Below are 23,417 nucleotides of genomic sequence, written 5' to 3' on the forward strand. Positions count from 1 at the left end.
GTATAGCCAACTTCATAATCTCCCAAATGTGATGGCAGTTTACCCTTTCTCTTCGGTCTGGCTGCGGGGTCTGATACAACTACAGTTGCACTGTCCATATTGTTTGCTTTGCCAGCTCCGGCTCGAAGGACCAACTTGTGACGGGGTACTATACCTCTGTCAACGGAGTAAATTTACAGTTCTACTGGCGGACAAATATGGACATTGATTCCGGTCAGAGAATCAGGCAACAAAGAAGTAATCCTTTTCAAACTTCTTTAATAACAATTATTAAGCAGTCAGTGCCATCAAACTTTCCAAGTATGTTGTGGTCTGTAGAACAGATGAGGAATACAGTATAAATATAAGGTATCTTTACACATTCACTTCAATGAGAAATCACACCATATATACAATGATTAAACAGTGATAATAAAGGAACAAATATATACGTAATAACAAACCAACTAATTAGTTAAATGGCAGTAAAAGGCAATAGGCTGAATGACGGAGCATATATTGCACACTGTATTCTCTCGCGGCTAGCGCGAGCGATATTTTCCCGCAATCGCGGCGCGATCGTCGTCATATATAACAAACAGTCTCTTATATGAAAGGAGTAAATGTTCACTCAGTGATTGTCACATTATTACTCACATTTAGTGCATGAACGCACAACATGTCGGAAGAAAAGGAGCGCATTGTGATCTGGCCCGGCATCTGAGTATGGGAAGTTGCACCGCTAATAACAGTCCGTGTGAAACTCGCTAAATATTTTCAGTTCCTAGTGGGATTTCTGACAATATATATATATAGAAGGTGAGTGCTTTTGGCTACATAATTTGTGATCTCCAGAAATGTATATAAGGCTACATTTTCAGAATGAGTCTGTGTTGGCTTTATTTATGGTGAGAACTAGTTAATACGTATGTAATGTTTAGCCTTAACAGCAGATAATAAAATAGGTCTGTCCATCATGGCCGACTGATGATGGGTCTTGAAAACTTTCGCTAAATCTATAATTTACTGCTGGTGTCACTGTTGGAATGACAGATTTATGCATTTTTAAAGTCATATTATTTCATGTGCTTTGTGGATTACTTTTTTCTAGTTTTTTGAAGAAGAAATGCCCTTGAGAATCAATAGTACACTTGACAAACTTCTTAAAAGTACTTTTTAGCATGGCTCAAAACGCATCAGGCTCATTCTGCTGTGGTAAACATACAGTGGATTTGGCCCAGAGCCACAGCATTAATGAAAGCCCAGGAAATCCTGAGTTTAGCGAGACTTCAGAGGTGCATGGATGGGCTCTTTTATCTCTCTGTTTGGTGGAATGGGCATCCTGTAGGCATCCAGAAAACGAGAGCTTGTTACAGTCGGCACTGCTCGACAAGCACATCTTTATTCTTGGAACAAACTTCACTATGGTGTCTCTATAGTATCGCTGACTCTTCGCTGGCAAGACGAAGTCTTTTGAAGATTGTTTTGTATTTCGCAAACTAAATAAATCCAAATAATCACTGTTTTGGGGAAAACGCACACACAGAACTCTAGTCGCTCATGTGTGGGAAGTATATATAGCAAGCTGTTCCTCTGTTTCTGTTCATTAGCGCACAGCTCTCCTGATCATTACTACCCATCAAGCTATCAATTTGACGTCTCAATGGATCGGTTGAAATTTCAGTTCTGCCATCTTCACTTACAGGTGCTTCATTCTCCTGCCAGGTGGGGTTGAGCCAATAACCAGCTCAGATGCTAAAAATAACCCAATCGCATTTATTGGCTGAATCTGTGACTTAAACTAATTTTGAAAATCAACATGAAAATTAGTAAGAAGGATACGCTGATATTGTTTTCTAATTAATTTTGATCAAGCGTAACCAAAGATTATTGAATACATAAGACACTTGTATAGTTTTGAATGGGGAAAATGATCAATATGGACGCTTTAGCAAAGGAAGTCTTATCTTCATGAAAAGGAGCTAATTGGGGCTCAGTCCAGACATGTGTTTTTTCACATTGTTATGAACCCTTTCGAGTCAGAATGCATTTCCAATGAGTCTGGGACAGCTAAAGACTGGTTTATACTTCTGCATTGAGTGATCGCAACTTCCTTGCACGTAGCCGTGTATTTATATTTCTGCGTGCTGTTTGTGCTGCTCTGCATAACCCTTCTGAAACGCTAGCTGGCAGTGAGGTTTTTATGTTCCTCTGTGTTGAGTTTTTTCATGGGTGTTTTGTTTTTCTGAATGCTACCTTAATATACAAGTAGCACAAACTTGCTTATTCAGAGGCGGGAGCCGGCAGATTTTCAACAATTTTAAGCATAAGGTAAACACAAAACAAAAGTTTCCATGTGGAGCTCCTTCAAGTGACTCAACACTTGTAAACACTCTCTCCATTGGGCTCGGGTTTATCAGCACCGCCCACACTCGTCACAGCTACTAAGCCAACCAATCACAGAGCTTGCGCTATGCGTTGTTGCGACATGTAGTTACGTTTTGCAAGAAATGCGCATCATTGTTAGCGTTAGCCACTAAGAAGGGCTATGCGATTGCCTGGAGGCCAAGCCAGACCATACGTGTGCGCTGGGCGCAGAAGTATAAATCAGTCTTAAAAACAATATAAAAAATGTACTGATAATAATAATAATAATTCCTTACATTTCTATAGCGTTTTTCTGGATACTTAATTTGTAAAGAGCTATTCTGGATACTCTGGTTACATTTTTTGGGGAAATCTCCTCATCTACCACAAGTGTCCAGCATTCACCTGAATGACGCGATGGCAGCCATATTGTGCCAGACCGCACACCACAAACCAGCTAATTGGTGGAGAGAAGACAGAGTGATGAGCCCAATTATGATATGGGTACGGTTAGGAGGTCATGATGGAAAGAGGCCAGTGGGCCAATTTGGCCAGGATGCTGGGGTTAAACCCCTACACTTTTTCGGAGGAAATACAAGGATTTCAACAACCACAGTCAGCCAGGACCTTGATTCAACATCTCATCCAAAAGACGGCACTCACTGAGCAGTATAGACTCCCTATCAATAAACTGGGGCATTACGACCTACACAGACTGCAGGTTAAGCGCCCACAACTGGTCTCACTAATACCACTTCCATCAGTAACCTAGCTTTCCCATGTGGTCTCCCATTTAGTTACTGACTGGGCACAATCCTGCTTAATTTTTAAACAGCACTGTGAAAAGTGACATATTTGTTCATATTTGGAGCACAGTTAAAAAAACCACAAATATCTCCGTTGTTATTTAGAGAAGGGTCATGTCCTAATCTACTGCATTACTTTGGGTCCTGTGTCTGTTTATTATTTTGTATAATGTTTTTTATAAAAAACACCGCTATGGTGTCCAGAGTTAGTCTGTGGTGATGATAATAAATCCTGGACCTTCTATATATTGCTGTGCTTTATTTAGAGCAGACGTTCTTGATTCAAACAAAGCCCAAACACAACAAAACATAATGCACAGATCCTGAGATAATCCTTTCAGAGTGGCATTACATGGGGCTTTGCTAAAGCTATAGGACATATGATCCTGTTGTAACGATAATGATATTGTTAAACCATCAGCGTCGTTTACAAACAACAGGTCCAGGGATCCATTCTTCATATCTTACTTAAAGGGCTAAATAAAAAATTTGGCCAATCATTACTCATTCTCATGTCATTTCAAACCCCAGAGACCTTCACTCATCTTCGGAACACGAGTTAAAATATTTTGGAATTTGGTTTAAATTTTGTGTGAACTATTATGTCAATCAAATCAAATCCAGCTTACTGAGTGATCCACAAACAAAGAACAGACCCCAAGTTTATCTTTCCAACAGAAGAAGAGTCTGGGTCAGTTCCAAGCAGCACACTGTTTATACAATACTGATATACAATACTGAGCGAACACAAATCATACGAACACAAATCATACGAAAATTTGTTCCAAGACAACAACATACAAAAATATAATGTTTAAATATTGAATAACTTATGAGACTACATACATTTTCTCTCCATTATCACAAAACCTATGACCAAACAACAAAGACTACTTCAAAAAGTTGTGAACCAGTGAAAATCTCTAACTGAGAAATGTATTCTGTGTAGTGAATGTAGTGAATATGGGTTGAAACCAGCACCCCTACAAGCAATTGTTTGTTTAAATGATGTCTAAATTAAAGGCTAAATTAAGGCTGTGAAAATCATAGATGTCTATCAATACTCTAAAGCTAGTGCTCAAATAGACATAGTAGAAAGACTTCAGTTCATGTAGTCAGTCATTTCAGTCTTTTTAATGACTTTTCTATTTTTGACTATTTTCTAATAGATTTTCACTGACAGCACAAATTTAGCCTTAATTTAGTCATGATGTCTATGTTTGGAAGTCTATTAGATTTTTTAAATCACGCTTGGACCATACTATGAAGAAAGCAAGTCTGCATCTGTGAGGGCTATGAAGTCAAGGCAAGGTTTGTAAACACTACTTCCCTCCATCCCCCACTTCCTCTTATCCTTTTAAACAGGCCTAGTGTCCTCAGCATACCTCGGAGCAGGGCTCAGAGACAGGATTGATTACTGTAGACAGGCTCACCTCAATCCTGCAGCAACCTGGAGGGAAAACCCTGGAAGCGGAGAGAGTTTACTCCTGTTGTGCAGGTGTGCTTGACTGATTTCCTCTTCAGGTGAAACTCTGGCCTATATATGTGCACCAGAACTCTGGGTTTGATGCAACACTCAAAGAAACAAGCCGCAGGGACTATACTGAAAGAGAAGCCCAAAAGTGACCCCTTTTAACTGCCAGCTGAATATAGCACTCTGCTGAGACACAAAAACAATTTTGGAAGTTGGCAATAAAAAAACTTTTGCAGACTCATTTGAGCATTTGCATAAGTGGCCATTGTGACTGACGGATGTTTTTGCTTGTTTCTTAACTCTCACAATCTGTTGAGCAGCTCCATGGCAACCATCTTTTTAAATCCCGTTTAATTCATGCGGGAGGCTTAATTATATTAGCTTAATGTGTGCCAGCGCATGGATCTGCGACAATTTAGATGGAGTTAGACAGTTGATATTTACCTCAGCGTTAATACCAAAGAAATTGCGGTTTAAATTGGGATCACTGGGTGACAGTTATTAGAGAGGTAAATCACTGGAAAATGGAAATTCAAAGAACATTTAATAACTCTTATGTATGAAAGCTGCTTTTTTCTTGACAGAAGGAAAAGAAGCAAAATAACTACAGCAAATATGCCAAAAGGTTTGGGGTCAGTAAGGTTTTTTTTTTTATGTGAAACGTATGTGGCAGAAAATAGATTTTTAATGTTACAAAAGGTTTTTACTTGTTATTTTGAACTTTCTATTCATCAAAACATTGGGGAAAATGTATCATGGTGTTCATTAAAGTCAACACTGATACCATCAGGAATATCTGTTGGAGTGACACCTAAATCCATCAGAGAATGCTCCATTTACCCATACACTCCACTAGCCACCCTGACTACACTTCCCAGAATCACTTGCACCACAACATCAGATACTCATGAACTGGACTCTGATTACACAAAATCGGCAGCCAATCTATATACGCATAAAAGCATCTTTATCACACTGTCACTGCCAAGTCTTGCTACTGATTTTTTACTGCAATTTTCCTGTTTCCATGGCTTCATTCCTGTTTTCTTTCTTGTGTATGTATAATTGCTGCCTGCCTCGACTCATTACCTGTTTCTCTGAGTTAAGGTCTTTGCACATTGAAGTTTTTCGTATTAATATGTGAAAATTTTGTCACGTAAACAAACCTTGCATACCGAGTCCGATGCTTATTAATTAACCCATCACAAAAAAATGCTAAACATTTCAGAGTCAGTTCAAGCAGTGATACTTTGTTCTCCTGTCTCTTCTCCAAAGTAGAAAAATAAAGAGGAATAGGCTACATATTTTCTTCATTTAATAGGCTACTAGCCTGCATAGAGAGTAATGAGAGTTTTCCTCCTTTTCAAAGAGCTGTGCTACAGATATCCCAAAATGCAAGGTTTATTTCACAAAATCTGTGGATTTTTGATATACTGCTTGTGATACTTTACACATTTATGCAAGTAAAGAAATCCTGAACAGAGACTGGCAGTACCCATAGATATTATAATAGATGGTGGTCGAAGCAACAGACCAAAAGCAGACCATGCTCACTAATATAATGTCTATGGGCAGTAAATCAAATGTATGGATGGACATGCACCAAGCAGCAGCCTGGGAGAGGTGCACCAGTCACTGAATCCAGCATATAGGGATTCTCAACTGTCCATCACATTCAGTCTTTTTTTGATGAACAGTAATTGTCATAAAGTTATCAGTAGCTCAAGTCTTGGCCTTCTGTATTTAGTTATTGACTTGTATAGTGGCTCTGAACTGTCAAAACACCTATCAAAGACCCTTTTCAGGTGCAAAAAGTGGAAAAAACGAAAATGGTTGGAATTTTTTTTTATGACGAACGAAAGTTTCGGAGGCAGTGTCAGTACGATTGACACAACATAAGGTTGAACGTGCAAAGATTACAGAAAAAAAAAAATTTGATTCAGTGTGGAATAACCTTTATTCTTGACATTGTTGTTTGCTCCTGTTTTGACCACTGCCTGTTTGTCTATTCTTCAAAATAAAAAATAAAAAACTCAGCTCCATTTTATGCTCCTGTACGTTTTTAGAAGTGTTAATAAATTTTTCTTGAGCAAAAAATCTGCATATTAGAATGGCTAAGACATCTGGAAATTCTAAGAATTCAATCATATATTCAAATGTAAAAAATTATTAATAATAAAAAAAGAATTATTTAAATAATTGTATTATACTACCCAGTACTGGGTTGCAGCTAAGGTCATCCGCTATGTAAAACATATGTTGGATAAGTTGGCGGTTTATTCAGTGGGCCGTTCAGTTTTATTATGTATTAATTTGATTATAAACCATACCATTTCGTAAGTGAGTTCATATTCTGTGCTTCTGAATGGCTGTATTTAAATTTCTGTCATGTTTCAATGTCGTGCAGTCAATTTGCTCATTATTATAAACAAAACTTTTCTTTGTTAATTCATAGTCTGACCAGTATATGAAAGATCCTGAACATTTACAGGACAGTGTTTGTGTCACTATTGGGTTTGTCCATTCTAGTTGATATTTCATACTTTTAATGCATGCTAGTTTATAGAATTCTTAAATTACTTCATATTAGCTTTCAATGAAACAATATCATCAATGCATAGATTGTACAACAATGCTATTATGGTCATAAGAGTTGACACACTCAAGACTGAAAATCCATTTTGACCATGCAGTTGAATCAAGAGTATTCAACACACACACACACAAAAAACATTTTCGATTTAACACTACAATTTTTCTTTTTGGGTGATTGATTCCAATGCTCCAATGCCAAACAACTAGTGTAGACAAAATCCAACTGTTGTCGCCTTGCATCACTACTCTTCTAGACAAAAAAAAAGTACATGAGCACACCAAACAGACAGCAGCTGGCTGAAATGAAAGTGTATTTTGGGTTTGCATGAGACAGAGTCGCTTGAGTCTTTCCTCACACACAGGTGGCAATATTCTCTCATTCCACAACAGGAAGTTGGAAGATAATATGCATGTTATGCAAAGCATAAACAAAGTCTCATTCAGTACTACCCAGATAGCAAAGAATTCTGGCCCAGATTTGGCATAAATCTGGCACAGTAGGCATTCATCCGGCACTGGCATACAGCATGTGGGCCAAACATGGCCCTGGTTTGGCAGAGGTGGCACCATCCTTAAGGTGGCACACAATACTCGGGCCAGAAGTAAAATGTACTATTTGGCTCAGATGTTAATAACTGATATGCGAGCCATGTAAAATTGGCTAATCTTGACCCACTTTTAAATACATTTGTACTATTTTCAAAAAAAGAAAAACAAATTACAAATCAGGTCGTTTTGAGAAAAAGCTCACCAATAGCAAGCCTAAAGCACAATGATTCATGGGTTTATCAATGTCATTTTAGTCGTGACACAAACCAACATATCTGGCCCAGTTTAGGCTCAGTTATGGGTTTTTAACTTGGCTGAGACTTGGCCCAGATATGGTCCATGTTTGGCCATTGTCTGGAAGCCAGACTTGGTCCAGTCATGTACCGTAATTCACTGGGGCATGTGGGCCAAGCAAAAGCTAATTGTGTGGGCCAGAGCTGGGCCACAGATGTTTTGCTATGTGGGTATTATCACGATAATTGTTACTCCATGGAGGGATTCACTTGTGGAGATGTCTGCTTTGTAATAATCCATATTGCATGCAAATATATGAGAAATGTACTGAAATTACAATTCTTTACATGATTATGTCACTTCAATTCTTTGCTGAAATACCACTTAGAGCACTCTCTTAACCCGAGAGGTGATGCCAATTTTACATGCTGAACCCATGCAACTCAATCCCATGCTAACCCAATGTAAGGCGACGTGTCGAACACACCAAAACAACTAGGCCGGACTGACACTGACCAAAAGCCTGACAAAGCCCAATGGCTGACAGTTAGTTTGATGTGTCCTGACCCTAATGGTAAAGTTGAAGGTATAGCTTTAGCCAAAACTTTTATTGGGGGTAAAGTTTGCAAACTTGCCTTGACTTTGCTATCGTTTTTACTTGAGTCAGTCATTAGCCCTGTCTTCTCAGTGACATTATACAATTCATTAAAGACAACATGCAATGATTGGTTGGTTGGGTTTCTTGCCCAATATATGACAAGAATTTACTGTAGGAGTTAAAGTTGCAAAAGCCTGAAACATTGACTATCATATCAGATAAACATTTAGTCTGAACCCTGTACACTGTCCTTCTGACTTGATGTCTAGAAAGAAATATACAGGTTTGAAATGGTATGCGATGACAGAATTTATGGCAAACTACATTCAGAAAATGAGCCTCTGATATAAAATCACATAATGGGTGCATTTTCACTCTACGTCTGAAGAGTATTTTGATGTTCTAGCTCCTGCTGTTATCCTCAACCACACAGAGGCTCTTCAGAAAGCCTTTCCGTATGTTTCAGAAATTTATGCGAAACCAAGCCATTACACAGGCTCCTTAAACCACATGCCCTGCAGCACGACATATATTACCGTTATCATCGCTTGTCAGAAACAATTACATTAATCGCAGCTCCAGTGTGCATGAATGGTTTTGCGGCTTTTCAGCTTGGCAGGCACATGATTGGAGAAGGCAGTAGCAATGGTGGGCTGGGATGGGCTTGCTCTTTCCAAATTTGTAAAATCATCTTTGCTAATCACAAAGCTGATCTCAGGTCAGTATGAAAAGACAACTCTGCATGGGTGGCCGAGCTCTCTTGCAAACGGCGTGGGTCAGAGTTAGCTGGAGCTTTGCCTGATCCGGATTGAGCTCTGCTCCACATGCGAGCGGCCTCCTTCAGGCAGGATTACAGCTCGGATTGGTCAGATCAGGGGATAACGGTGGTCTGCGGTGGTACCTGAGCAGCTGGACTGACAGATGATCCTGCTCGCTAATGAATGAGAAATCTGCCAACAATGGAAGAAATCCCAAACCCACAGGATAAAGTCTTAGCAAATTATATGCAACTAAAGCATTCCTTCAACACTGGAGAAGTACTGTAAATTCTTTTTAGACTCAAGCATCAACAGATGAAGCAAATACCAAAGTTAAGACTGACGGTTTCTCAATGGTTATATGATGTACTGTAGTTGTTGTGAGTTTATTTAGCCTTCCAGCAATGATGAATGAACCACACACTACTGCTATTATGAATTTTGCTGAGTGCCTGCACATGCACATGTTTAACATATTGCACTCTTCTTGCTCATCTACTCATGACAAATGTGGCAGTATGCACAGCAAACAGGTAAATAAGCTGTTGTATAGAGATTCATTCATTCATTCATTTTCTTTTTGGCTTAGTCCCTTTATCAATAAGCAGTCGCCACAGTAGAATGAACCCCCAACTTATCCAGTATAAAATAAATCTGAATTAATGTCTACACACAGGACTCCTGTTGTGTGACTGAAGCATCCTTGTTTATAGTTACCTATAGTATGCAGCTGTTATGATTCCTGCGGTTATGAATTACGTAGCTCAAAATGTATAGTTCAAATTGCTATTAAAAACGTACTGCTTTCTGAGGTGCAATTTGATTACAGAGAGATAAAACAGAACTTTTAATCCCAGTTTCTTTGCAAATCCTTACTTTTCACACTATATATGCTTCTGCTAAGTGATATTGTTAAAATAAACTTGAAGTTAGCTTTTACGCTTATGCCGATGATATGTGAAGTTTATTTATGAACTAATTTTGAGAGCATCAAGTACTTATGATTGATCTCAGCTGGTCCTGCATTGCTGGATTCACCAATCGAATGATTCCTATCTTAATATAAATAGTTAAAGTTTCTTACCTTAGTTATCTTCACCACCCTGAAGAATCCCCTCCTTCCACCCCTACTTCTCCCTCCTTTCCTTGACATGTGGCCCAGTGGTTAGCACTGTTGCCTCACAGCAAGTATGTCATTGGTTTAAATTCTTACTTGGCCAGTAGACGCTTCTGTGCAGAGTTTACATGTTCTCCTCATGCTTGCGTGGGTTTCCCCTGGGTTTCCTTCCACAGTCCAAAGACATGTGACATAGGTGAACTGACCAAACCAAATTGGCACCATTGATGAGCTCTTAATCAGCAATTCCTAATTACCATTAGCCATATAATAAGCGGGGAGTTCTCGTGACCTACCTGAGCTCAAACTCACCTCTTGCCAAACAAATAGGAGGGAACTCCGGACCCAAGGATCTAATGAGCTCAGGGCTCTTTCCCAGGACAGCATGCCAAACATGCCTTATAATTAAACATCAGTGTGAACTCTTGAAACAACTTTATATCTCCTCTCAACCTGATAATTTATACGAATTCATGAAATTGACAGATTGTATAAAAAAATGGATGACTAAAAACTTCTTAATTACTTAACTTAATAAAAACTGAGGTCTTACTTGTTGGACACAAAAAAACTCACATGCAAAAACATAAAACACTGTCTAACCGTTAATGGATTTTTAGTGTAGTTCTCATCTTCAGTCAAAACCTTTGGGTGATATTTGATAGCAACCTGTCATTTGAAGGCCAGATTTCAAGCATCTGTAAAACTGCTTCTTTTTTTATTTTTATTTTAAAAATGCTGCCAAACTTCAACATATGTTATCAATATCTGATGCAGAAAAGCTTGTTCAAGCATTCATGACCTCTCTGTTAGAATATTGTAATGCGTTACTAGGTGGTCGCCCTGTTGGCCTAACTAACAAACTTCAGTTGGTTCAAAATGCAGCTGCTAGAGCGCTTTCTAGAACAAAGAAATATAATCATATTACTCCAGTTCTTTCATCATTGATTGACTTCCTATTAAATATCGTATACATTTTAAAATTGTATAGACTACCTACAAAGCCCTGAATGGCTTAGCTTAATTGTATTTGAGGGAGTTCCTGATGTATTATAGCCCCTCCTGTCCACTGCACTCAATTCATTCTGGACAATTGATTATTCCCAAAATGTCAAAATAAACTGTAGGCGGTAGATCTTTCTCATATCCGGCACCTAAACTCTGGAACAGCCTTCCTAGCACATTTTTGGAGGCAGACACACTCTGTCAGTTTAAAACTAGATTAAAGACACACCTCTTTACATTAGCATACACATAAAACACAAATGCTTTTGAAAATCCTCTAAAGGATTGTTAGTCTGCATTATTTAGGGCAACCGGGGCCAGGAACACTTCCCCAAAAACCATTGTAATTTGAACGGCATCTACACTTATGTTAGTTTATTTCTCCTTATCATGAGGTCTCCATTATCCTGGACCAGGCCGTATCCTAAGCAGATGCTGCTGCGGTCATGGAGGAGTTGAGAGCATGAAACTGATTCCTGAAAGACCCCAGTGACAGACAAGTCTCTGCATTGATCCTGTAGGCCAGCTTGAACACTTGCCGGTGATCTACTCAGACCAAAAGCTTCTTCACAATGGATGTCCAGTGTTTTCCAGCCTCCAGCAAGTGTAGAAATGGTTGTGCACAATGAGTCTGGTTTCTCTCTAGTATTTTTCCTTCACTTTCGGCAGTTGGTGAGTTTGTTCCTCGCCACTGTCGCCTGTGGCTTGCTTAGTTTAGGACTTATGGAGCTGTGCATCGATGGATTTGCTCTTCATTATTTGGACTTTAAGCAGTGAAACTACACTGAACTGTACTAAACTGAACTTCAACTCAGAAAAATGGACTGACAATTTCAATTTACTAGAATGTCTATGTTAAGCTGCTTTGACACAATCAACATTGTGAAAGTGCTATAAAAATAAAGGTCAAATGAAAATAGTTGAATTGTGGACATGATAATACTCCTTATTACTGAGACATGATAATACTTGCCTGTCAATTAAAGTTGGTGGGTGGGGTAAACTGTACTCTTACATTACGTTGCGGTGGGCCACGTTGTGATTGAATCCTAGTTTAACATCGGGAAAAAAAAAAAAGAGGCTTGTTGTGTTTATTTCACTCCAATATGACTGTGAACACTCAATGTGCCACATCCGTCAGTGACCACCTGAGGGCGCTGTAGTGCACTAGGACTTTGTAGGCACTGCAGTGTCCCAGGAAAGAACTACATTCCCATACATACATAACACTTACACTGACCCGTCATCTCATCTGTTCTGTGTTACCGTTGATTATCTTGACTATATATTCAGATAATCAAAATAATAGCGTCGTCCGCCTCAGTTTCGGCCCTTGTTTTGAATCGGGAGGAGAAGCACTTTAGCAGCATCTAGACCAGCAGCCTGTAAGTACATTTAAGATTTGTTTCAGTTGTTGTGTATGGTTTGAGGACTTGTTTCCAGCTGTTTGTGTAAAGTTGTAGGACATTTAAACTTGCTTTCAGTTGTGTATAATACTAGAAGTTGTTTAGCCACTGTTTCCTTGGTTACTATAAGAGCTTGTGTAGCGAACGCAGACGCGGTTTCGCGTCGTCCGCCTCAGTTTCGGCCCTTGTTTTGACTCGGGAGGCGTGTCCAAACGCCAGGTAACCACTATATAGTGAGCACGCTAGCATTAGTCGGCAGGAGAAGCACTTTAGCAGCATCTAGACCAGCAGCCTGTAAGTACATTTAAGATTTGTTTCAGTTGTTGTGTATGGTTTGAGGACTTGTTTCCAGCTGTTTGTGTAAAGTTGTAGGACATTTAAACTTGCTTTCAGTTGTGTATAATACTAGAAGTTGTTTAGCCACTGTTTCCTTGGTTACTATAAGAGCTTGTGTAGCGAACGCAGACGCGGTTTCGCGTCGTCCGCCTCAGTTTCGGCCCTTGTTTTGACTCTCGAGGCGTGTCCAGCTGAATTCAATCAGCTAGTGCTTTGGGGTTATATAAACAACTAGTTCACCGCGGCAGCGGTCGCGGCAGCCTCGTGTGAAGACCACCTCGTGTGAAGACCGACGAGGGTAAAGACCATCGACTCTACCTGCGCGACTCCACCGAGCAAAGACACCGACAAAGCACTTGAGTACTTTACTTTATTGTTTTACTTTACACTTATTTTTTGTTGTCAGTGCACTTTTATTATGTGTTTTCTAATTCCTGTTGTTACTAACACTCGCAAAACATGGGAGGTACGCTGCAGGCGTAATCCTCACAACCTTCGTTCAATACATGTATCTACTATTTCACGACTCTCTCTCTCCGTGGGCCTCTGGAATTGTCAATCAGCTGTTAACAAGGCTGATTTTATTATCTCCATAGCTACATATTCTGACTATAATCTCATGGCTCTAACTGAGACCTGGTTGAGGCCGGAGGACACTGCTACACATGCTACTCTTTCTGCTAATTTCTCTTTTTCCCACACTCCTCGTCAGACAGGGAGAGGGGGTGGGACTGGACTACTAATTTCCAAAGAATGGAAATTTACTCTGATACCGTCCCTGCCAACAATCAGCTCCTTTGAATTCCATGCAGTCACCATTATCCACCGCTTCTACATAAATGTGGTTGTCATCTACCGCCCACCAGGTAAATTAGGTCACTTCCTAGATGAACTGGATGTTCTTCTCTCATCTTTTTCTAATTTTGACACTCCCTTATTGGTGCTAGGTGACTTCAACATTTACGTTGACAAACCGCAAGCTGCAGACTTTCAGACTTTGCTTACCTCTTTTGACCTAAAAAGAGCACCTACTTCTGCTACCCACAAATCAGGTAATCAGCTAGACCTTATTTACACACGACACTGCTTCACTGATCAAACAATAGTAACTCCACTACAAATATCTGATCATTTCCTTCTGTCTCTCAACATCCACATTACTCCTGAGCCGCCACACACTCCAACACTGGTTACCTTTCGCAGAAACCTACGATCTCTCTCACCCAATAGACTATCCACCATTGTTTCAGACTCTCTTCCTCCATCTCGCAAACTCACTGCACTTGATTCGAACAGTGCCACTAATACACTCTGCTCCACACTAGCATCATGTCTAGACCGATTATGTCCTCTTGCATCCAGGCCAGCCCGTGCCAGTCCTCCTGCACCCTGGCTCTCGGATGCTCTCCGTGAGCATCGCTCAAGACTTCGGGCTGCGGAGAGAATTTGGCGGAAAACTAAAAATCCTGCACATCTCTTAACATACCAAACTCTTCTGTCCTCTTTCTCAGCTGAGGTTACTTCTGCAAAGCAGACGTATTACCGTCTGAAAATCAACAATGCCACTAATCCTCGCCTACTTTTTAAAACATTTTCCTCCCTCCTCTATCCTCCACCTCCACCCGCATCCTCCACACTTACTACTGATGACTTTGCTACATTCTTCTGCACCAAAACTGCAAAAATCAGTGCTCAATTTGCTGCACCTACAACAAACACGCAAGATACAACACCAACACCACACACACTCACCTCTTTTTCTCAGCTCTCTGAGTCTGAGGTGTCCAAACTTGTGCTATCTAGCCATGCAACCACCTGTCCACTCGATCCCATTCCCTCTCATCTCTTGCAAGCCATCTCTCCTGCAGTCATACCAACACTGACTCACATAATTAACACATCTCTTGACTCTGGTTTATTCCCCACTACATTTAAGCAGGCTAGGGTAACCCCACTGCTAAAGAAACCCAACCTGGACCATACGCTACTTGAAAACTACAGACCAGTATCCCTGCTTCCATTCATGGCCAAGATTCTGGAGAAAGTAGTGTTCAATCAAGTTCTGGACTTTCTTACTCAAAACAATCTCATGGACAACAAGCAATCCGGCTTTAAGAAAGGCCACTCAACTGAGACTGCCCTGCTCTCGGTCGTGGAGGATCTTAGACTGGCTAAAGCAGACTCTAAATCATCAGTCCTCATTTTGCTGGACTTGTCAGCTGCTTTTGACACTGTCAACCACCAGATCCTGCTATCTACGCTTGAGTCACTGGACGTTGCGGGCACTGTTATACAATGGTTCAGATCTTACCTCTCTGACAGGTCATTCAGGGTGTCTTGGAGGGGAGAGGTGTCCAACCTACAGCATCTAAACACTGGGGTACCTCAAGGCTCTGTTCTTGGGCCACTTCTCTTCTCCATCTACACATCATCTCTAGGACCAGTCATCCAGAGACATGGATTCTCCTACCACTGCTATGCTGATGATACCCAACTATACCTGTCTTTTCATCCTGATGATCCCTCGGTTCCAGCTCGTATCTCAGCCTGCCTGTTGGATATTTCACACTGGATGAAAGATCATCATCTTCAGCTGAACCTCGCAAAAACGGAAATGCTTGTAGTTTCTGCCAACCCGACTCTACACCATAACTTTTCAATCCAGATGGATGGGGCAACCATTACTGCATCCAAAATGGTGAAAAGCCTTGGAGTAACGATTGATGACCAACTAAACTTCTCTGACCACATTTCTAGAACTGCTCGATCGTGCAGATTTGCACTCTATAACATCAGAAAGATCCGACCCTTCTTATCTGAACATGCAGCTCAACTCCTTGTTCAAGCTCTTGTTCTCTCCAAACTGGATTACTGCAACTCTCTACTAGCTGGGCGTCCAGCTAACTCTATCAAACCTCTTCAACTGCTCCAGAATGCAGCAGCACGAGTTGTCTTCAATGAACCTAAACGAGCACATGTCACTCCGCTGCTAGTCCGTTTGCACTGGCTGCCAGTTGCTGCTCGCATCAAATTCAAAACTCTGATGTTTGCCTACAAAGTGACTTCTGGCCTAGCACCTTCTTATCTGCACTCACTTCTGCAGATCTATGTGCCCTCCAGAAACTTGCGTTCTGTGAATGAACGTCGCCTCGTGGTTCCATCCCAAAGAGGGAAAAAATCACTTTCGCGAACGCTCACGCTCAATCTGCCCAGTTGGTGGAATGAACTCCCTAACTGCATCAGAACAGCAGAGTCACTCGCTATTTTCAAAAAACGACTAAAAACTCAACTATTTAGTCTCCATTTCACTTCCTAATCTGCAATTGCCTCTTTGAATATCACAGTAACTGTACAAAAAAAAAAAAAAAAAAAAAAAAAAAATACTAATACTACTAATACTTCCCTTCTTAGACTTTACAGACCTGAAACTTGCCTTTAGTACTTATTCATTGTTGCTCTTAGTTGTGTAAATTGCTTCCTTGTCCTCATTTTTTAAGTCGCTTTGGATAAAAGCGTCTGCTAAATGACTAAAATGTAAATGTAAATATATTCTACCATTCCACCTATGTTTGTCATCGCGTCGTTTGTCTTTCTGGTCTTCCATGTCTCGCTTGTTCCTAGTTCCACAGTAAGTCTTGTATTCATAGTTTGTTTTTCCTGATCGTGTTTTTGTATTTTTGCCAAAGTCTAGTTTGTAGTGTTATTGTTTCTGAGCCTTGTCTCTGTTTTAGTTTCTGATTTTGTCGTTTATTTGTTACTTTGTATTTTTGATCACCTTGTTTGTTTCACTGTAAATAAATCTGCACTTGGATCCGCACCTTTTTGTTTTTGTTCCTGTTTTGATCACGCTAAACGTGATACAATGCCTACACACAGTTCTTTCCAAAGAGCTTCCAAAGGCTGATTTCGCATGATGGATGCCCCTTAATTTAAACCCAGACATTAAACTGGATTGGAACTGGATTTAAATGTTTGATCTGTGAAATGTTGTCCTCGGAGTAACATTAAGGTTTGCAACAGCATTAAATCCTCATTAAATCCCAGCCACTTCAAATAACTGATCAGCCACTTCATCTGGAGCAAAACTTCCCCACCTCCTCTTGTTCCATCTATGGTCTCTGACTGAAGCTTAGCTCTTCACACAGTCAGCCCTGCAGCCAAGACTTAATGTTTTCCTCTTTTGAAAACTGAAATCTGTTAAGCTTCTATATCACCATCATCTCCATCATCATGATCATCGCTTTCTCTCAGAAAGCTGCTTCCTATACGGCACATTAAAGCCATGAGCTCTTATGTAAGAGTGAAGAAACACTGCCAGAATTACAAACCCACACGTCTCATCCCTCACAGCCCTCACAATCCAGTTTGTACTATTTTTTTATCTTTCTGTCTGTATGATTCTTTATTTTTCGCCTCAGAAAGCAAAATAATGCATTTCAGAGCAACCCAGAGAGTGTGCGATCCTGTTTTAAATTTGAATCCAGCATGTAGAAGAACTATCATCTTGGGTCACATTTTATTATTCTTCCCATGAAGGTATCCGAGTAGGGACCAATGAACCATCGGATTTTGGACAATATGCCGGTGGCCTCGAGAAGGTGCAGTTTCATGTTATTTAAGCAGGGGCTTGTGTTCTGCTGAACTCTCTCAAAGAATAACAATGAATATTTGAAGACAAACCTACATGACTCATGAATAAACTGACTGATTGGACAGGAAACTCACGGACAACCAACAATTTGGCCGCACTGACAAATACGTGTTCCTCAAAGTGATCGGTTTGGCTTTGTATAATGAAGCAGATGCTGTGCTGGTTACAAAAGAACAGGAGTAAGGAAAAAAATCTCATTGAGATTCAGCTAGAATCATTGAGATCCAATCTCATAGAAGGTACAGTTTTTGTTGGATAGTTATGTCTGTCTATCTTGTTGAATCCTAAGGAGAGTATTTTTTTTTAAACGCCTAACACTTATGAAACAAATGCACTTGCAAATGTACTGGAAAAATAGATAGAATGTGATGCATTCCACTAGACTGTAAAAAAAATCTGTTAATTAGCATTTTCTGTAATGTGTGGTTTACAAATGTTTTCTGTTTATGGTTGTTAATTACATTATGAATTAGATGTCTGCTTTATTGACATTTGATGTTGAAAATTAAACTACAGGTGACCTATATTTACATAATGCTAAACACATAAATTATCTGATATTATAGTTGAAACACTCTTAAAAAAGTTATATTATTGATCTGTTTTTTGAGGATTTTTAGGATTTTAGATTAGGGCTGTCAAATGATAAAAAAATGTACGTAATTAATCTCACTTTTTTTGTAATTAAGCATGATTAATCATGAAACGTAATTAATCATGATTAATCATGATTAATCGCAAAATGCCATACTTATTACAGAAATAAAAGGACAGGCATTAAATGCCATTTGGATTTTAAAACAATCAAAGCCAATAACAAACAAAAATGATTTCCATGTTGGATTCTAAATGGACTACACACACGCGTGCTCAATTCAGCGGGCCCAGTGAGCGAAGGAGGGATCCCTTCAGATTCATCAACACACACGATGGCATTCATCAAATTTGCTTAAACTATGCGCTCTAAAGTATGGCTGTATTTCACAAGCAAGGATTCTGACACAGCAACGTGAAACTTATGAAATATGAGGGCTCATGGACGCAGATTAGAGAATAGGGCAGAGAAAAGGGCTGTCTTTGACAGCTTGCGACTTCATCTACTATTTTCACTGAGTACATTTACATGGACACCAATACTCCGCTATTATGATTAAGATATTACTGATTAAGAGTCTACCATGTAAGCAGCAATTTTTTACTACCTTAAAGGATCACGCGGGTCCTGAAATGTGGAGGTTTTTCTTTCCGTTCGCCATGCAGTATCAAATTCCATTAAAACATCCTGAATGAAAATCTGCTGAATGAGAGTGACCTGCTGAACTGCAGTTAAAGTCTAAATATTAAAGATGAATAACCTGAAATTGCATGAAATTCTGGAGGAAACGCAGGATAGTCTGATGATGCGACTAATTATTTTATACTGAAACATTCCTTCTGAAAGCGCGTCCTTTGTCTTCTTGACAATCACGTGCGTTAATGCGCTAATTTTAACAGCCCTATTTTATATACATTACCGGATAAACGTCTTGTAGATGTAAGAGCAAAAAATATTAACTTGACTTCTAGTTGATCATTTGGAAAAGTGGCAGAAGGTAGATTTTTCAGCTGAATCATCTGTTGAACTGCATCCCATTCATCAAAAACACAGCAAAAGACCTATTGGAACATGCATGAACCCAAGATTCTCAAAGAAATCAGTCAAGTTTGGTGAAAGAAAAATTGTGGTTTGGGGTTACATACAGTAAGAGGGTGTATGAGAGATTAGCCAGCCCAGTCACAAGACATGAAAATGATTGAGTATGTCTGGGGTAAGATGAAGGAGGAGGCATTGATGACGACTCCAGAAAATCAGAATGAACTCTGGGAGTCCTGTAAGAAGGCTTTCTTTGCCATTCCAGATGACGTTATTTATATATTATATTAATACGTTATTTGAGTCATTGCAGAGATGTATGGATGCAGTCCTCTAAGCTCATGGGAGTCATCCACAATATTAATTCTTTTTCCACTGCAGCATGACTTTATAATCTATACTGTACATTATTTTTGTTAAGTGAAAAAACTTTTGTCTAAGCAAAGTCAGACATTATACTGTCCTAATTGAATAATTAAAAATCAAGGCATGATCATATTTTAACTTGGTAAATAAGTGTATTCTAGAAGACTTTATATTTCACATAAGCCACTTCTGAAACCAAATGATCAACTAGAAGTTAAGTTATTATTTGTTGTTCCTTAAACTTGGATAGGCAAGACAGGTAGTGTACAGCCCTGGAAAAAATGTTGTGAGAACACCAGTTCCCCTTCGGGGGGAACTTCAGCACTATAAGTGGATTTGATTTGTAAAATCCACGCATTGGGAGGATTCGGATCAGAAGCCGCTCGTCTGGAGAGTATTGAACGGGCCAATGAATGAAATTAATTGGCAGCGTAAGCTTGCGCAGGTGTGCGTCATCTGCAATCATCTCAGCATATAAGCACACCTGAAGACAGCAGACGCCATCCTTTTCGCTTCAGATCCTTTCTGAGTGAGTCGATGAGGGTTCCTCTTGCTGATCAGCACTTCAGAGCGAACGAGTGTGTCTCCCGGTCCAGAGTGGGTCTTCGCGGTGGCAGACGGTCGTGCTGGGTTACTCCCTTGCCTGCGGTTCTTTGGGTCCGGTCCTCCAGAGCGGTGCGTATAGTTGCAACTTTCCTAAAAGAGCAACACAGTCGTGCAGCACGTCCTTTTCAGGATGGCGCTCCGACTGTGCGTTTCTGGATGCGGGGGTTTCCTGTCTCCGGATGATGGACACGATCACTGCATTGCATGTTTGGGGGTCCAGCATGTTAATGCGGTGCTCGCGGGCGGTTCATGTCGTCATTGCGATGCCATGACCGTTGCACAGCTAAGATCGCGGCTAACTTTCGCAAGAGAGCGAGCCACCCCAGTTGCCTCCTGTTCTAAAAAAGCAGCGGGCGCTCGGGCAGATCTGAGGGTTTCAGCGGGAGCTAATCCGCCGCCCACGGGCTCGCGGACCTCTCGCTCCTCACGGCGCTCCATCCAAGCTTCGGGTGGTGAGAGTGATCCGTCTAACCAGATGGTAGCTCTCACACTCGCTGACACCGGAGATCAGATGTCCTCCGCGGCATCGGAGGGTGGGCTTTCACTGTCCGACGAAGATCCGGACCCGCTCGCCCCCTCCGGGCAGGTGAGCGCTGTCAAATCGGATCCTGAAGCGGACATGTTAGCCGTGCTTTCCCGGGCTGCTTCGGCCATGGGGTTGGAGATGGTTTATCCCCCAGCTCCGCGGCCGGACCGACTAGATGGGTGCTACGTAGAGGACCAGAAGGCGAAGCCTTCGAAGCCTCTCGTCCCCTTCTTCCCGGAAGTGCACAGTAGGCTCACGCAGTCCTGGAGGGCACCTTTCTCTGCCCGTGCTGCGAGTGCCTCCGCCCTCACCGCCCTTGACGGCGGAGCTGCCAGGGGGTATGAGGCGATCCCGTCAGTGGAGCGCGCTATCGCGGTCAATCTTTGTCCGCGCGGCGCCTCTACGTGGCGGGGTTTGCCCCGCCTCCCGTCCAAAGCCTGTAGGTTGTCTGCCTCCCTCGGAGCCAGAGCTTATAAGGCTGCGGGCCAGGCTGCTTCTGCTTGGCACGCGATGGCCACCTACCAGCGCTACCAAGCGCAGGCGCTGGCCGAGCTGCACGAGGGCGGGTCCAACCCAAGCTTATTACATGAGCTGCGCACCGCGACCGACTATGCTCTTCGGACTACTAAGTCCGCCGCGTGTGCGCTGGGGAGGACGATGTCCACACTTGTGGTTCAGGAACGCCACCTCTGGCTAAACCTGGCCGATATGCGCGACGTTGACAAAGTTCGCTTTCTTGACTCGCCCATATCCCAGGCTGGCCTGTTCGGCGACACCGTCGGTGAATTCACCCAGGAATTCAAGGCGGTGAAAGAGCAGTCGGATGCGATGGGCAATGTCATCTATCGGCGTGGCCGTAAGCCCGCTCCGCCCGCCGAGCCATCCACCTCCGCTGTTCCTCGCCGAGGGCGCCCGCCAACGAGTGCTGCCCCGCCCCCGCCTGCGCCTCCGGCCAAGCGGGCGCGGCGTTCACCTCGAAAGCAGGCAGCCCCTCCTGCCCAGGGCGCCGTTAAGTCCGGTAAACGGACCGCGAAGCGTCCCTGAGACAGGCCATCCGGAGAAGAGGAAACTTGCTCTTTCCCCGCTGGAGGGCGGGGCCCCGATAACAACGGTACTTTTCAGTGCCACCAAAACATCAGTAAAAGAGCACTTTTTCCCTTCCCCGAATGTGACTGCACGAGTTCTGCCAGTCCGGGACGCGCTGCCTTCCGGCTCGCAGACTCTACGTGCTTCGCCAGTGGCTCACGAGCGCTGGGGGGACGGTCTCCCTTCCCTCAGCCCTCCAGCCCCCTCTCCGGAGTCAGGGTGCGGAGCCAGAGCGAATCGCTCTCCTCCAGCTCTTCCGCGGGACCCTCGTGCTTCCCGGATCAGCACACCCACTCCGCGCTGCCCCACCGCTGGTACGTCAGCGATTGTAGCGATGACTCCATTAGCGAGGGCTCTGCCTGCCTGGTTAGCGCGGGCCAGCCCCTCGCGGTGGCTCATACGCACAATCAGACTCGGTTACGCGATTCAGTTCGCGAAACGGCCCCCCAAGTTTACGGGCGTGTATTTCTCCAGGGTCAACCCCCTGTCCGCCCCTGTCTTGCGAGAGGAGATTGCTGCCCTCCTGGCGAAGGGTGCAATCGAGCCGGTTCCTCCAGCCGAGATGGAGAGTGGGTTTTACAGCCCATACTTCATCGTACCCAAAAAGAGCGGTGGGTCACGGCCAATCCTAGATCTGCGCGTTTTGAACCGCTGTCTGCACAGGCTGCCGTTCAGAATGCTCACGCAGAGGCGCATTCTCCAATGCGTTCGTCCTCGGGATTGGTTTGCAGCCATAGACCTGAAGGACGCGTATTTCCATGTCTCCATTCTTCCACGCCACCGCCAATTTCTGCGGTTTGCGTTCGAGGGTCGAGCGTGGCAGTACAAGGTCCTCCCCTTCGGGCTCTCTCTGTCTCCGCGGGTCTTCACCAAACTCGCGGAGGGTGCCCTAGCGCCCCTTCGGCTCGCGGGCATTCGCATACTCAATTATCTCGACGACTGGCTGATTTTAGCCCACTCGCGGGAGCAATTGATTATGCACAGGGACAAGGTGCTTCGGCATCTCCGCCTACTGGGGCTTCAGGTCAACCGAGAAAAGAGCAAACTCGCCCCCGTGCAGAGGATTTCTTTTCTCGGGATGGAGCTGGACTCGATCACCATGGTAGCGCACCTCTCCGAGGAACGCGCTCGCCTGTTGCTGAACTGTCTGAGGGAGCTCGACAGCAAACTAGTGGTCCCACTGAAGTTCTTTCAGAGGCTCCTGGGGCATATGGCATCCGCAGCCGCCGTCACGCCGCTCGGGTTGCTCCATATGAGTGGGTCTCGGTTACTGCGCTGTGTCGCCGCGCCCTCAGCCCTTGGAACGACCCCTCGTTCCTACAGGC

At 42.5% G+C, this 23,417-nt stretch overlaps 1 protein-coding gene across 3 annotated transcripts in view; it reads right to left on the bottom strand.

Annotated features, from left to right (window-relative positions):
• Positions 1-23,417, bottom strand: part of slc44a5a (solute carrier family 44 member 5a) — a 258,230-nt gene that overhangs the window by 126,382 nt on the left and 108,431 nt on the right. The gene's annotated exons all lie outside the window — the stretch shown is intronic.

This window comes from Danio rerio, chromosome 2 (genome assembly GCF_049306965.1).
Source record: "Danio rerio strain Tuebingen ecotype United States chromosome 2, GRCz12tu, whole genome shotgun sequence".
Classification (NCBI taxonomy): Eukaryota; Metazoa; Chordata; class Actinopteri; order Cypriniformes; family Danionidae; genus Danio; species Danio rerio.